At 36.9% G+C, this 12,344-nt stretch overlaps 1 pseudogene across 1 annotated transcript; it reads right to left on the bottom strand.

Annotated features, from left to right (window-relative positions):
* Positions 1-11,462: 11,462 nt before the first annotated feature.
* On the bottom strand, positions 11,463-12,124 carry LOC309845015 (small ribosomal subunit protein eS6 pseudogene; annotated as a pseudogene). Its single transcript has one exon. The product of its transcript is annotated as a small ribosomal subunit protein eS6 pseudogene (transcript).
* Between the last annotated feature and the right edge of the window lie 220 nt (positions 12,125-12,344).

Below are 12,344 nucleotides of genomic sequence, written 5' to 3'. Positions count from 1 at the left end.
TTAAATGCCCATATATTTTGCCATTATGTAGGATTACTATGATTTAGACAATGAATTGAGACACTGAAGAGTGAAATTGAATTCAATATATATACTGAATATTCAATATAATTTTTTAAATTTAGGTTTAATTAGCCAACATATATTCCATCATTAGTTTCAGATACAGTTCCATGATTCATCAGTTGCATATAATACCTGGTGCTCATCACATCACGTGCCCTCCTTAATGTCCATCACCCAGTTACCCCCTCCCCCCACCCACCTCCCCTCCAGCAACCCTCCGTTTGTTCCCTAGAGTTAAGAGCCTCTCAGGGTTTGTCTCCTTCTCTGATTTCTTCCCATTCAGTTTTCCCTCCCGTCCCCTAGGATCCTCTGTGCTGTTCCTTATGTACCACGTGTCAGTGAGAGCGTATGGTAATTGTCTTTCTCTGACTGACTTCTTTTGCTCAGCGTAACACCCTGCAGTTCCATCCACATTGGTGTAAATGGTCCGTCTTCAAAAATATGGAACGCTTCACGAATTTGCATGTCATCCTTATTCAGCGGCCGGCCATGCTAATCTTCTCAGTATCATCCCAATTTTAGTATGTGTGCTGTAGAAGCGAGAACAATGTATTGTTTTCATTAACAAATTTTTTAGATATATCTTCGAACAATTCATGATTACTTCTTTAGTTTACTATAAAAGCTTCCCAGTTTCCCTATATGCCTCTTCTTAGAGTTTGCTCTCAGGGGATCTCAAGGTAGAGCAGGGGATGGACGGAGGGAGGCGTGTGTTCCCACTTAGGCCTCCCATTCCCCCATCTGTCTTACACATAATCCCGTATGTCTCCCTTAGTTTGTATATGTGCTGCCGAAGCGAGCACTGTCTCCCTTAGTTTGGACTCTGGAATAATAAGCCTCCCTTCTGGTGGTCAAATAAGTTTCTGGGTTACTTGTTTTTTGGTGTGACAATGGAAGGATTGACTTAGACTCATGAGGTAGTCCCATAGGAGGAATTACTGGATCCAAGTGAATAAAAATATAAACAGAGAGTATATCATACACACACACACACAATACACAACATACACACACAATCGGGTGCTGCCTCCAAAAAGTTTTCTATACCCATTTTCTATATCTATTAGTCACAAAATCATTTTTCCAAACTTTTAGGTAAAATGTAGTATTCCAAATACTACTATAATTATACTAATATACTAATTAATAATACTAATAATTGGCAATTGTTTATAAGGTAGAATTTTTCAATGTATATAAGTTATTTGGATATTTTTCTTTTTTCATGGATTGTCTTTCTTGTATTTTATTTTCCTACTTGCATAATTATGTCTTTCTTATCGATTTCTAAATAATTTCCTCTGATTGGTTTGCAAATATTTTTTATTTTTGAATGTTAATATGATAAAATATAATGATAGTTTTATAATTCCTGTCTTAGTGTGTGTGATACTTTAAAAAGTTATCTCTGGGGGCACCTGGGTGGCTCAGTGGGTTAAAGCCTCTGCCTTCAGCTCGGGTCATGATCTCAGGGTCTGGGATCGAGTCCCGCATCGGGCTCTCTGCTCAGCAAGGAGCCGGCCTCCACGTCTCTCTCTGCCTGCCTCTCTGCCTACTTGTGATCTCTCTCTGTCAAATAAATAAAATCTTAAAAAAAAAAAAGTTGTCTCTGTCCAAAGATCATATTTATATTGATCTCTGTTTTCTTTCATATTTTATACATTCGTTTTGGCATTTATATCTTTAATTTATGGCTTATAGTCAAGATACAGAATCAATGTGATTTCTGGCCAGAATACAAAAATTAAGTTTTTTGAAAATGCTTCACTAGTTGTCCCAACACCTTGTATTCATTAAATACATTTTTTCTTCACTTATTTGAAATTCTACACTTACACATTAAATGCTTAAATATATTTTAATGTTTGGTTCCATTTCTTTGATTTTATATTTTAATATTATGCTATTACTTACCCCTGTGTGTATGTTACAATCTTTCTTATTGATTTCTAAATAATTTCCTCTGATTGGTTTGCAAATATGTTTTATTTTTGAATGTTAATTTTCCTCTCTGCATTTATTATTTCATATTTATTTTTAACATTTATATGTATTTATTTTTCAAGGTTAGCTTTTTTAAAAAATATTTTATTTATTTATTTGACAGAGAGGGAACACAAGCGGGGGAGTGGGAGAGGGACAACCAGACTCCCCGCTGAGCAGGGAGCCTGATGCTGGGCTCGGTCCCAGGACCCTGGGATCATGACCTGAGCCAAAGGCAGATGCTTAATGACTGAGCATCCCAGACACCCCTCAAGGTCAGCTTTAAAACCATGTAACCAACTGGTCTTTCCACACACAGAAAAGTCAGCAGCTTCCTGACCGTTGTCATCATCATCATCATCATCCTGGGGAGCATTTCAGATGTCACTGAATTAAGATGATGAGAAGAGAATTTACAGAGCTGTATTAGTCAGGGTTTTCCAGGAAACAGAACCATAAGATGTGTGTGTGTGTGTGGGGGGGGGGTGCAGACAGAAAAAGACAAGAGAGATTGAGAGAGAGCGATTTTAAGGAACTTGCTCCAGTCACTAGGAGGTTGGCAAGTCTAAAATCTGCAGAACAGATTGGTAGGCTGGAGAGCTAGGGAAGGCTTGATGGTATATTCTCAAACCAAAGGTTTTCTGGAGCAGAGTTCCTTCTCCCTTGGGGGGATCCTCTGTGTTTTCCTAAAGTTTTGAAATGTTTAGAGGAGGCCTCTCCACATCCTAGAAGTAATCTGCTTTACTCACTGTCTGCTGATTAAATGTTAATCACATCTAAGCACTATCTTCATAGCAACATCTAATCTAGACTTTGACCAAAAACCAGGTGCCATGACACAGCCAAGGTGACACATAAAATTAACCATCACAATAGCTATAAGATTTTTTTTCTCTTACTGAAATGCAGAATAAATGAGAATTTATTTAAATCTTTTATATCCATGAATACAGCTTTATAATTTTTTTTTTCCTATTGGCTTTAAAAATTCCTGGAAAGTTTATTCCTCAGTCGTTAATAATCTTTGTCGTCATTAAAAAATGTGACCTTGAATGAGCAAAATGGATAGGTATTAACGCTGTGTCACTTGTTGAGGAAAATGCTTGTCGTGTTCTTCAGCTCTTCTTGAAATGGATCGTCAGAACCCCATTTCAATCATGTGGATGGACAAGGTAAACACCCCAAGAAAGGCTGGAACAAGATACAACCCTCAGATGACTTCATGAGGCAGAGCGGCCCAGTCAACCAGGGCTCCACACACTGTGAAACAATTAGATGGGAGAGAAACAAACTTCTCTTTTCTTTATGCCGCTGTATTTTGTTACAGAAACTTAAATTTGCCCTAAATACCTTCAGCATATTAATATGGCTGGGAAGTTATAGAAAAACTGGCAGAGAATTTTAAGTCCCCTGTGCCATTTTCTGCCATTTTCTTAGTTGTTAAGACAAATAATAATACCTCCCTGTTGGTTATTTTAATTTATGGTGACCATGAGAAATCTTATGCCCCGAAAGAACATTTGGACACAGTGTCCATGAAAACCTAAAATCAAAAATAAATTATTTTTTAAAATTAACGGGCACCTGCGTGGCTCAGTGGGTTAAAGCCTCTGCCTTCGGCTCAGGTCATGGTCTCAGGGTCCTGGGATCGAGCCCCGCATCGGGCTCTCTGCTCAGCAGGGAGCCTGCTTCCCCCTCCTCTCTGCCTGCCTCTCTACTTGTGATCTCTCTCTGTCAAATAAATAAATAAAATCTTTAAAAAAAAATTTAAATTTAATTCTTTTCAGTGTTCCAAGATTCATTGTTTATGTACCACACCCAGTGCCCCATGCAAAAGTAACTTATTTTTGTGTGTTGAACTCTGTGAAGAATTTTCATACCACTTGCCAAAATTGGTAAATCCATGTACAGGTGATGTTCCTTCCATGCCCAGTGTTATCGTCTTATTTGTCAGGAAGTCTATGTCTAAGATACTAACTTTTCATCTACCTGCTGCCTCAAATGAAGTGAATACTCACTTTGAGCTAGACAGTTAGAAACAGAATATAACATGGTGGTCGGTAATCAAAACCGTAACCTGGATACTCCTGAATCACTTCACCCTGGGACCAACATTCAATGCTGTTTTCAATGATTAGGATGCAGATTGTCTTAGTGTGGTCTTCTGCACAGAGGGTAGGGGCTTAGCGGGGGATTAGAAAATGAGTTGACTTCATTCGAGGAAAATACCCCACCCACCTCAGCTCACCAAGAAGACGAGGACTTGGCCTTTGCTTTGATAAACATTCCTACCTACTTTGAAAATATTCTGTAAAAGAGCCCATAGATAGATACCCGGTTATGGTTTAGTGCCCTCAGACATGGTGGGCATCAACCTTAGTTTATCTTCTTGCATTGTAATCAGTTTCCAAAAATGAAAATATGTCAGCGTGAACTAGATTCCCTAATAGTGGGGTTAAAAACTGAATTCAAAACCAGGTTCTTAATAATGACCAACACAATGTGCTTGCCATGCAATGGGCATTGCTCTTAGAGCTGTGCATGCGTTCGGTGATCTAATCGTCCCTCTGCGATAGGTGCTGTAATTGCTACCACTTTACAGGTAATGCACGGAGGCCCAGAAAGGTTGAAATCTTGTCTCCAGGTCACAGTCCCCAAGTGCTGGAGCCAGGATAGAATTCACACAGTCTAGCTGCAGAATCAGGGCTCTTAACCTCTAAACACAGCCTACTGTATACCAAATTCTCCTTTTGAGAAAAGGAACCAACAATGCTCACTTTATCTTTAGCAGGAGAAGACTGACAGAAGAACTATAAATGAAAGTTTCTGAGCTCAGAAACATATTGTGACACATGTTTATATCATTCCATGAGAATTGTGCAAATATCCGGGGTATGATTGCACTAATAGAAAAATCATCATACAAAGATTATGTTAGGTTAAGAATTTCCCAAATTTGTGAGCAGCTGTTTTCTCTTATGAAATATGAAACCATAGGAAACAAAATATTACTCCCAGTTAAAGGCTTCAAGGTTGAATTCTGTTCCACACATGACAATGGAAACATAAGACTTGATTTTGCTATCTTACTATAAAATGTGTTGGGGTTTTTTTTTCAGGCTTAAATCAGTATCCCCAAGTGAGAAAAAAATGTGAAATGAAATTGTTTTGATTTATCAATTTATGCTCTTTCTTCTTCAAATTTAAAATATAATCTTCGGTATAACAAATGTTTACATCGCTTGTTTAAACCAAAATTCAATAAAATAAAAAATTTATATTGCCTTCCTCACAATTTATTTCCTTTCACCCATTTTCATTCGGTGAAATGCTGTACGCGTTTGAACTATGACCCCAGTTAGAGATCGATGTGGGTTTATTGATTAACTGGCAATCTTACTAAACTCCCCATAGTTCTAATATTTTTTTCAATGAGGTTTTGGGCATTCCAGAGGAAATAGGGTAAGAGCTAACAAATATAGTATTGCATCGTCCTCTCTCACATTTATAATTCCAATTTAGTTTTGCAACTTACTTTAATACTAGCATATCCAGATCAGTGTTCAGTGACAGTAAAGTGAAAGATGATGAGAGCAGATATCCTGTCATTATGCCCAGGGATTCTGTTTACACAGTGGGAGGCACAGGTCCTGAGTGTACGGTTCAATGATTTCGACAAATGTGTACCCCGTGTAAACCCCATTTCAATCAAGATATAGAACATTAAGAGCATTTTAAGTTCTGCCTGTCCCATTCGGCTGGAAGAGAATTGCAGATTCTGTCACCATAGGACACCCCATGTTGGCAGGGAATTTGCAACTTCATCAAATCCTGCAGAACTGAGGAAACCAGATGTGGCAACCAGCCCAGGCCTTTGACATCCAGCATTCGACTCCCCCCACCCCCAGACCCGCCCCGGCAAATCCCAGAGCTCGTGGCTTTCCCTTTCTTTGGATGAGTTTGTAGATGGCTTTGTGGTTCAAGAGATGACTGGTGGAGTAGCAGCAAAGAAATGGTGATCAGTGGAGTTCTTCGGTTCACCTCCTTGCCTCCCCTAAACCATCTGGTAGGATGAGAACTAGAATGTATGTTTTACCCTTTCCTGTATGCACATTACAGGATAAAGAAGCTGATATTCCCAGGGAAACTGAAAGTCACAGGCCAAAAGAAGAAATGAGAGAAGAAAACAACTATTTAAAAAATACTAACAACTACAAAAAACATATTGCAAAAAAAAGTATTATTATTATTTTAATTTTATCTTATTTTTTCAGTTTCCAATATTCATTGTTTATGCACCATACCCAGTGCCCCATGCAATACATGCCCTCCTTAATACCCACCACCAGGCTCACCAAACTCCCCACCCCATTGCCCTCCAAAACCCTCAGTTTCTTTCTCAGAGTCCACAGTCTCTCATGGTTTGTCTCCCCCTCCGATTTCCCCCAACTCATTTCTCCTCTCCTCTCAATGTCCTCCGTGTTATTCCTTATGCTCCACAAGTAAGTGAAACCATATGATAATTGACTTTCTCTGCTTGACTTATTTCACTCAGCATAATCTCCTCCAGTCATGTCCATGTTGATACAAAAGTTGAATTCATCCTTTCTGATGGAGGCATAATACTTCCTTGTATATATGGACCACGTCTTCTTTATCCATTCCTCTGTTGAAGGGCATCTTGGTTCTTTCCACAGTTTGGCGACTGTGGCCATTGCTGCTATGAACATTGGGGTACAGATGCCCTTCTTTTCACTACATCTGTATCTTTGGGGTAAATACCCAGTAGTGCAATTGCAGGTTTAAAGGGTAGCTCTATTTTTAATTTCTTAAGGAATCTCCACACTGTTTTCCAAAGTGGCTGCACCCACTTGCATTCCCACCAACAGTTTAAGAAGGTTCCCCTTTCTCCACATCCTCTCCAACACTCGTTGTTTACTGTCTTGTTGATTTTGGCCATTCTAACTGGTGGTTTTGATTTGAATCTCCCTGATGGCTAATGATGATGAACATTTTTTTCATGTGTCTGTTAGCCATTTGTATGTCTTCAAAAGAAGTATTATTAGATCAGATGAGCAATGATTTTAAAGTAAGCACAACAATAACTCCAAGGCATTGGGGGATGAGAGGGCTATTATTAATAGGAAGCAGGAAAAAGTCATTGAAAAGAACCATATGAAATATAAAATATAAAAAATATAGGAGTTGAAATAATTAACAAAATTCAATTCAATCCCAGTCAAAAACTTGGTTTGGCAGTTTTATAAAGAAGTTGATTTGTTCTAAATGTCCCCTGAAGAATATGATCTATGAAGAACTAAGTTAACTTTAAGAAGGGGGGAATTTGCTCTGCTTTCAGCGAGGGCCTACCACCAAGCCACACTAATAACAACAGTATAGGATAGGCATAAAAACAAATAGAATCGAATTGGGAATTTAGATCCCTGTGTAAATAGAATTCGATGCATAATGAAGAAGAAAATTATTTCAAGGAGCAAGGAAGGTGATCCGTATCCAAAGAAAAATACAACCAGATCCTCACCTAAAATGGTAGGCATATGTGGTCTCCAGATAGATAAATGACCTAAAGGTAAAAGATAAAGCTGAAATGTTAATAGAAGTTATTTAAAAAAAATGTATTTTCATGATCTACAGAAAATAAAAGAGGTTTTTTTCATACCACAAATTAACACTTTACTTAAATTTATGAATATACATCATTAGCCAGAATTTGGGGTTAGGTGCAAGTTTTTTTCCTTGTGTACACCTCTGATGAAAGGAGTTCTATGTACTTTCCTAAATGAATCATAATTTTTATATCATCAAAACTTAGAAAAGCAACTAGAGAAATCAGATACGAAATGCTCTTTATTTTTTGCTTTTTCAATTTTTTGGTGATATAACTCATGGGGTAAAGTGCAAAAATGCTAAATATACAGTTTGATGGGGTTTTTGCACTGGTGTGCAACTGGAGAACCACCACAAACGTCAGCATATCATTTGCCTCACCCCAGAAAATCCCCTCCTGCTTTTTCCCAGGAGAAAAAAAAAATCCCTGAGCACTATTCTGATGTTTAACACCACAGGCTGATTTTTACTATTCTTGTATCGTATAGAGTTCTAATTCAATAATGTGTACTCTTTTGTGTCTGGTTTCTTTTGCCTAACAAAATGGTTTTTAAGATTTTCATCTATGTTGTTGTATGCATCGGGGTTTATTCTCGTGTTGTATTGTATCCCACTGCACGAAAATTGCATGATGAGTTCATACTTTCTCCAGTTGACATGGCAGCTCTTTTTTTTTTTTTCAGCTTTGGGCTATGATGAAGAAAGTTCCTTTGGCTATTCTTAACATATCCTTTTTGGTGGACATATATGTTTCTCTTGGGTTTATATGTAAGAGTGGAATTGCATGTCATAAAGTAGGCAGGTGTGTAGTATTATATAGTGTCATACAGTTTGCTAAAGTGTTTGAACACTTTACATTTCCCCAGCCATGCAGGTGCTCTATATCCTCAATGATACTGTTATTTTCACTCTTTTTAATTTCAGATATTCTGATGGGCTGATACTGGTGATAAATTGTAATTTTAATTTGCATTTCTCTAATGACTAATGAGGTTGAACACTTTTTAATATGCTTATTAGATATTTAAATATTCACAGTTTTGTGTTGCCCACTCAGGCTTTTCTCCATTTTTAATAAACAGATATTTATCTTTTCTTTTTTGATAACAGAAGCTCCTTATATATTCTGAATATGAGTTCTTCTCTTAGTTCGTGACTTAGTTATTCACATTCTTTTTTAAAAATTAAGAAAAATTAATTCTAATATAATTAAGCATACAGTGTTATATTAGTTCCAGGCATACAATACAGTAATTCAACAATGATGTACGTTACTCAGCTCATCATGATAAGTGAACTTTTAATCCCTTTTACCTATTTCACCCATTCACCTACCTCCCCTCTGGGGAGTTCTTTATATTTTGTTCTCTATATTTTAACGTCTGGTTTTTTGTTTGTCTCTTTCTTTCTTTGCTCATTTGTTTTGTTTCTTAAATGCCACATACAAATGAAATCATACAGTATTTGTCTTCACTTCGACTCTACTTGACTTATTCCATTTAACATTATACCTTCTAGTTCCATCCATGTTGTTGCAAAGGGCAAGATTTCATTCTTTTTTGTGACTGAGTAATATTCCATTGTATATACATAAAACACTTCTTCCTTATCCATTCATCAGTTGATGGATGCTTGGGATGTTTCCATAATTTGGCTATCCATTATTATGCTGCAATAAACATAGGGGTACAAAGATCCTTTCAAATTAGTGTTTTCATATTCTTTGAGTAAATATTCAGTAGCGGAATTACTGGATCCTATGGTAATCCTATTTTTAATTTTTTGAGGCACCTCCATAATGTTTTCCAAAGTGGCTGCACCAATTTGCATTCCCACGAACAGTACATGAAGACTCCTTCTCCTCCAGACCCTCACCAACACTTGTTTCTTGTGTTTTTTTATTTTAGCCATTCTGACAGGTGTGTGGTGACATCTTTTTATGGGTTTGATTTACTTCTCTGATTATGGGGGATGATGAGCATCTTTTCATGTGTCTGCCAGCTATCTGTATATCCGTTCATGTCTTCTGCCCATTTTAATTGGGTTGCTTGGGTTTTTTTGACATTGAGTTGTATATATGTTCTTTATATATTCTGGATACTAATCTTTTAGCAGATGTGTCATTTGCAAATATCTTCTCCCATTCAGTAGGTTGTCTTTCAGTTTTGTGATTGTTTCCTTTGCTACACAGAAGCTTTTTATTTTGATGTAGTGCCAATAGCTTATTTTTGCTTTTGTTTCCCTTACCTCAGGAGACAAGTCAGAGAAATCACTGTTGGTGTTCCCTTGTAGGATTTTTATAGTTTCAGGTCTCACATTTAGTCCCCTAATCCATTTTGAACTTATTTTTGTGCATGGTATAAGAAAGTGATCAAATTTCATTCTTTTGTATGTAGATGTTCAGTTTTCCCAACACCATTTGTTGAAGAGACTGGCATTTACCTATTGCACAGTCTGCCTTCTTTGTCAAATATTAATGACTGTATATTTGTGGGTTTATTTTTGGGTTCTTTATTCTGTTCCATTGATCTATGTGCTTATTTTTGTACCAACACTGTACTGTTTTGATTACTATAGCTTGTAGTGTATCTTGAAATGTAGCATCATAATACCTCCAGTTCTGTTCTTTTTGAAGACTACTTTGGGGGGTGGAGTGTTAGGTGAGCCTAGTGGTGGGTATTAAGGAGGGTACATATTGCATGGAGTACTGGGCATAGTGCATAAACAATGAATCTTGGAACACTGAAAAAATAAAATTAAAAAAAAAAAAAGATTGCTTTGGCTCTTGAGAATCTTTTGTGTTTCTGTACAAATTTTAGGATTGTTTGTCCTAGTTCCCTGAAAACTCCTCTTAGCATTTTGACAGGGATTGCATTAAATCTGTAGATTGCTTTGGGTAGTATGGACATTTTAACAATATTTGTTTTCCCAATCCATGATCAATGAAACATCTTTCCACTTGTTTGTGTCATCTTCAATTTCTTTCATCAGTGTCTTATAGTTTTCAAAGTACAGGTCTTTTTGCTTCTTTGGTTAAGTTTATTCCTAGGTATTTTATTCTTTTTGGTGCAATTGTAAATGATATTGTTTTCTTAATTTCTCTTTCTGCAATTTCATTACTAGTGTATATAAATGAAGTCAGTTTCTATATATTGATTTTGTATCCTATAACCTTAGTGAATGTTTTTATCACTTCTTGTAGTTTTTCAGTGGAGTCTTTAGGATTTTCTACAGATAGTATCTTGTCATCTGCAAACAGTGAAAATTCTATTTTTTTCTTACCAATTTGGATGCCTTTTATTTCTTTTTCTTATCTGATTGCTGTGACTGGCACTTTCAGTACTATGTTGAGTAAAAGTGGAAGTAAACATCCTTATCTCGGTCCTGATCTTAGAGAAGAAGCTATCAGTTTTTCACATGCTTATTCACATTCTTAATGACAGCTTTTGATAAACATAGTTCATCATTAAACTAAAGTCAAAATTACTATTTTCTCTTTTATGTTTAGTTTTTGTGGGATTCTGCTTATGATATCTATGCTACCCCCAAATTCATAAAGATATTCTACATTTTCTTCAAGAAGATCTGGGTTTAAATAAATTGAATTAATTTTTTAGTATGGTGTGAGGTAAGGAATTGAGAATCATTGTTTTTTTTTTATGTCTGATTTTATTTATTTGTTACTCTTAGAAAATCTCATTTTGACTGGATTCAGGCTTAGAGGTAGAAGGTCTCAGAGTGGACAGTCTCTGTGTCTTGACAATCTGTACCCAGCATTTTTTTTTTTAAACCTCCTTTTTCTTGGCCAAAAGTTTAGCATATTCTCCAGCCTCCTCCTTGTTTTTTTCTTAGTACACTCTTTCTTAAGAGAAATATGCCAATGTTTATGTAGGAGGACATGTGGAATAACAAGTGCTCAAACTTGGACACTTTGGTTCTAGGTTTCTTACCTTCTTTGCTTAGGGGCTTTCTCACAACATAGTGATAGACATCATCTTCTTTATAGAGATGGAAAAGTTTGCAGATTCTTCTAGCTCTTTTGGGCCCCAGGCAATGAGGCACAGCAATATCAGTGAATCCAGCACTATCCTTTTCCCCTTTCTTTAACAAAGACCAAGTTAAGAACACTGAGATTAACATCCACAATGCAATCCCAAACTGATTTGTGCCTTTTTTCTCCAGTCCTTTTTGGTCTATAACAGGAATGTTCCTTACTCAACAGCAGGCAGACACAACCAGGGGTCAAGACACCCCATTTCATGGGGAAGACTTGTTTGTCATTGCCACCACTGGTTCAGATCACATAACCCTTCCATTCTTCACCCAGAGTATCAGCAGCACCTTCCACGGCCATACACTTCTGATAAAAGGTACTAAGTTTGCAGTCATCTTCCACTTCAATGAGTTTCTGGTTGCCAATAGCTGGGAAAGAGATGTTCTGCTTCATCCTAAAGCAAACTATCACCTCCTAGGCACCATGGAAAAGAGCAGGAGCATTTTCCTCTTTATGTGGATGTTCAGTTGCTCCAGCAGTATTTTTTGAAAATATCATCCTTTTCCCAGTAAATTGTGGTAGGGTCTTTATTGTAAATCAAGGGACAGTATATATATGAGTCTATTTCTGGACTCATCTCTTCTGTTCAATTGGCATATTTGTCTATATTTGT

The sequence above is a fragment of the Mustela nivalis genome (assembly GCF_964662115.1).
Source record: "Mustela nivalis genome assembly, chromosome: 12".
In the NCBI taxonomy this organism is placed as follows: Eukaryota; Metazoa; Chordata; class Mammalia; order Carnivora; family Mustelidae; genus Mustela; species Mustela nivalis.
Note: the sequence above shows the minus strand (reverse complement) of the source record. Positions and strands in the feature narration are given on the sequence as shown.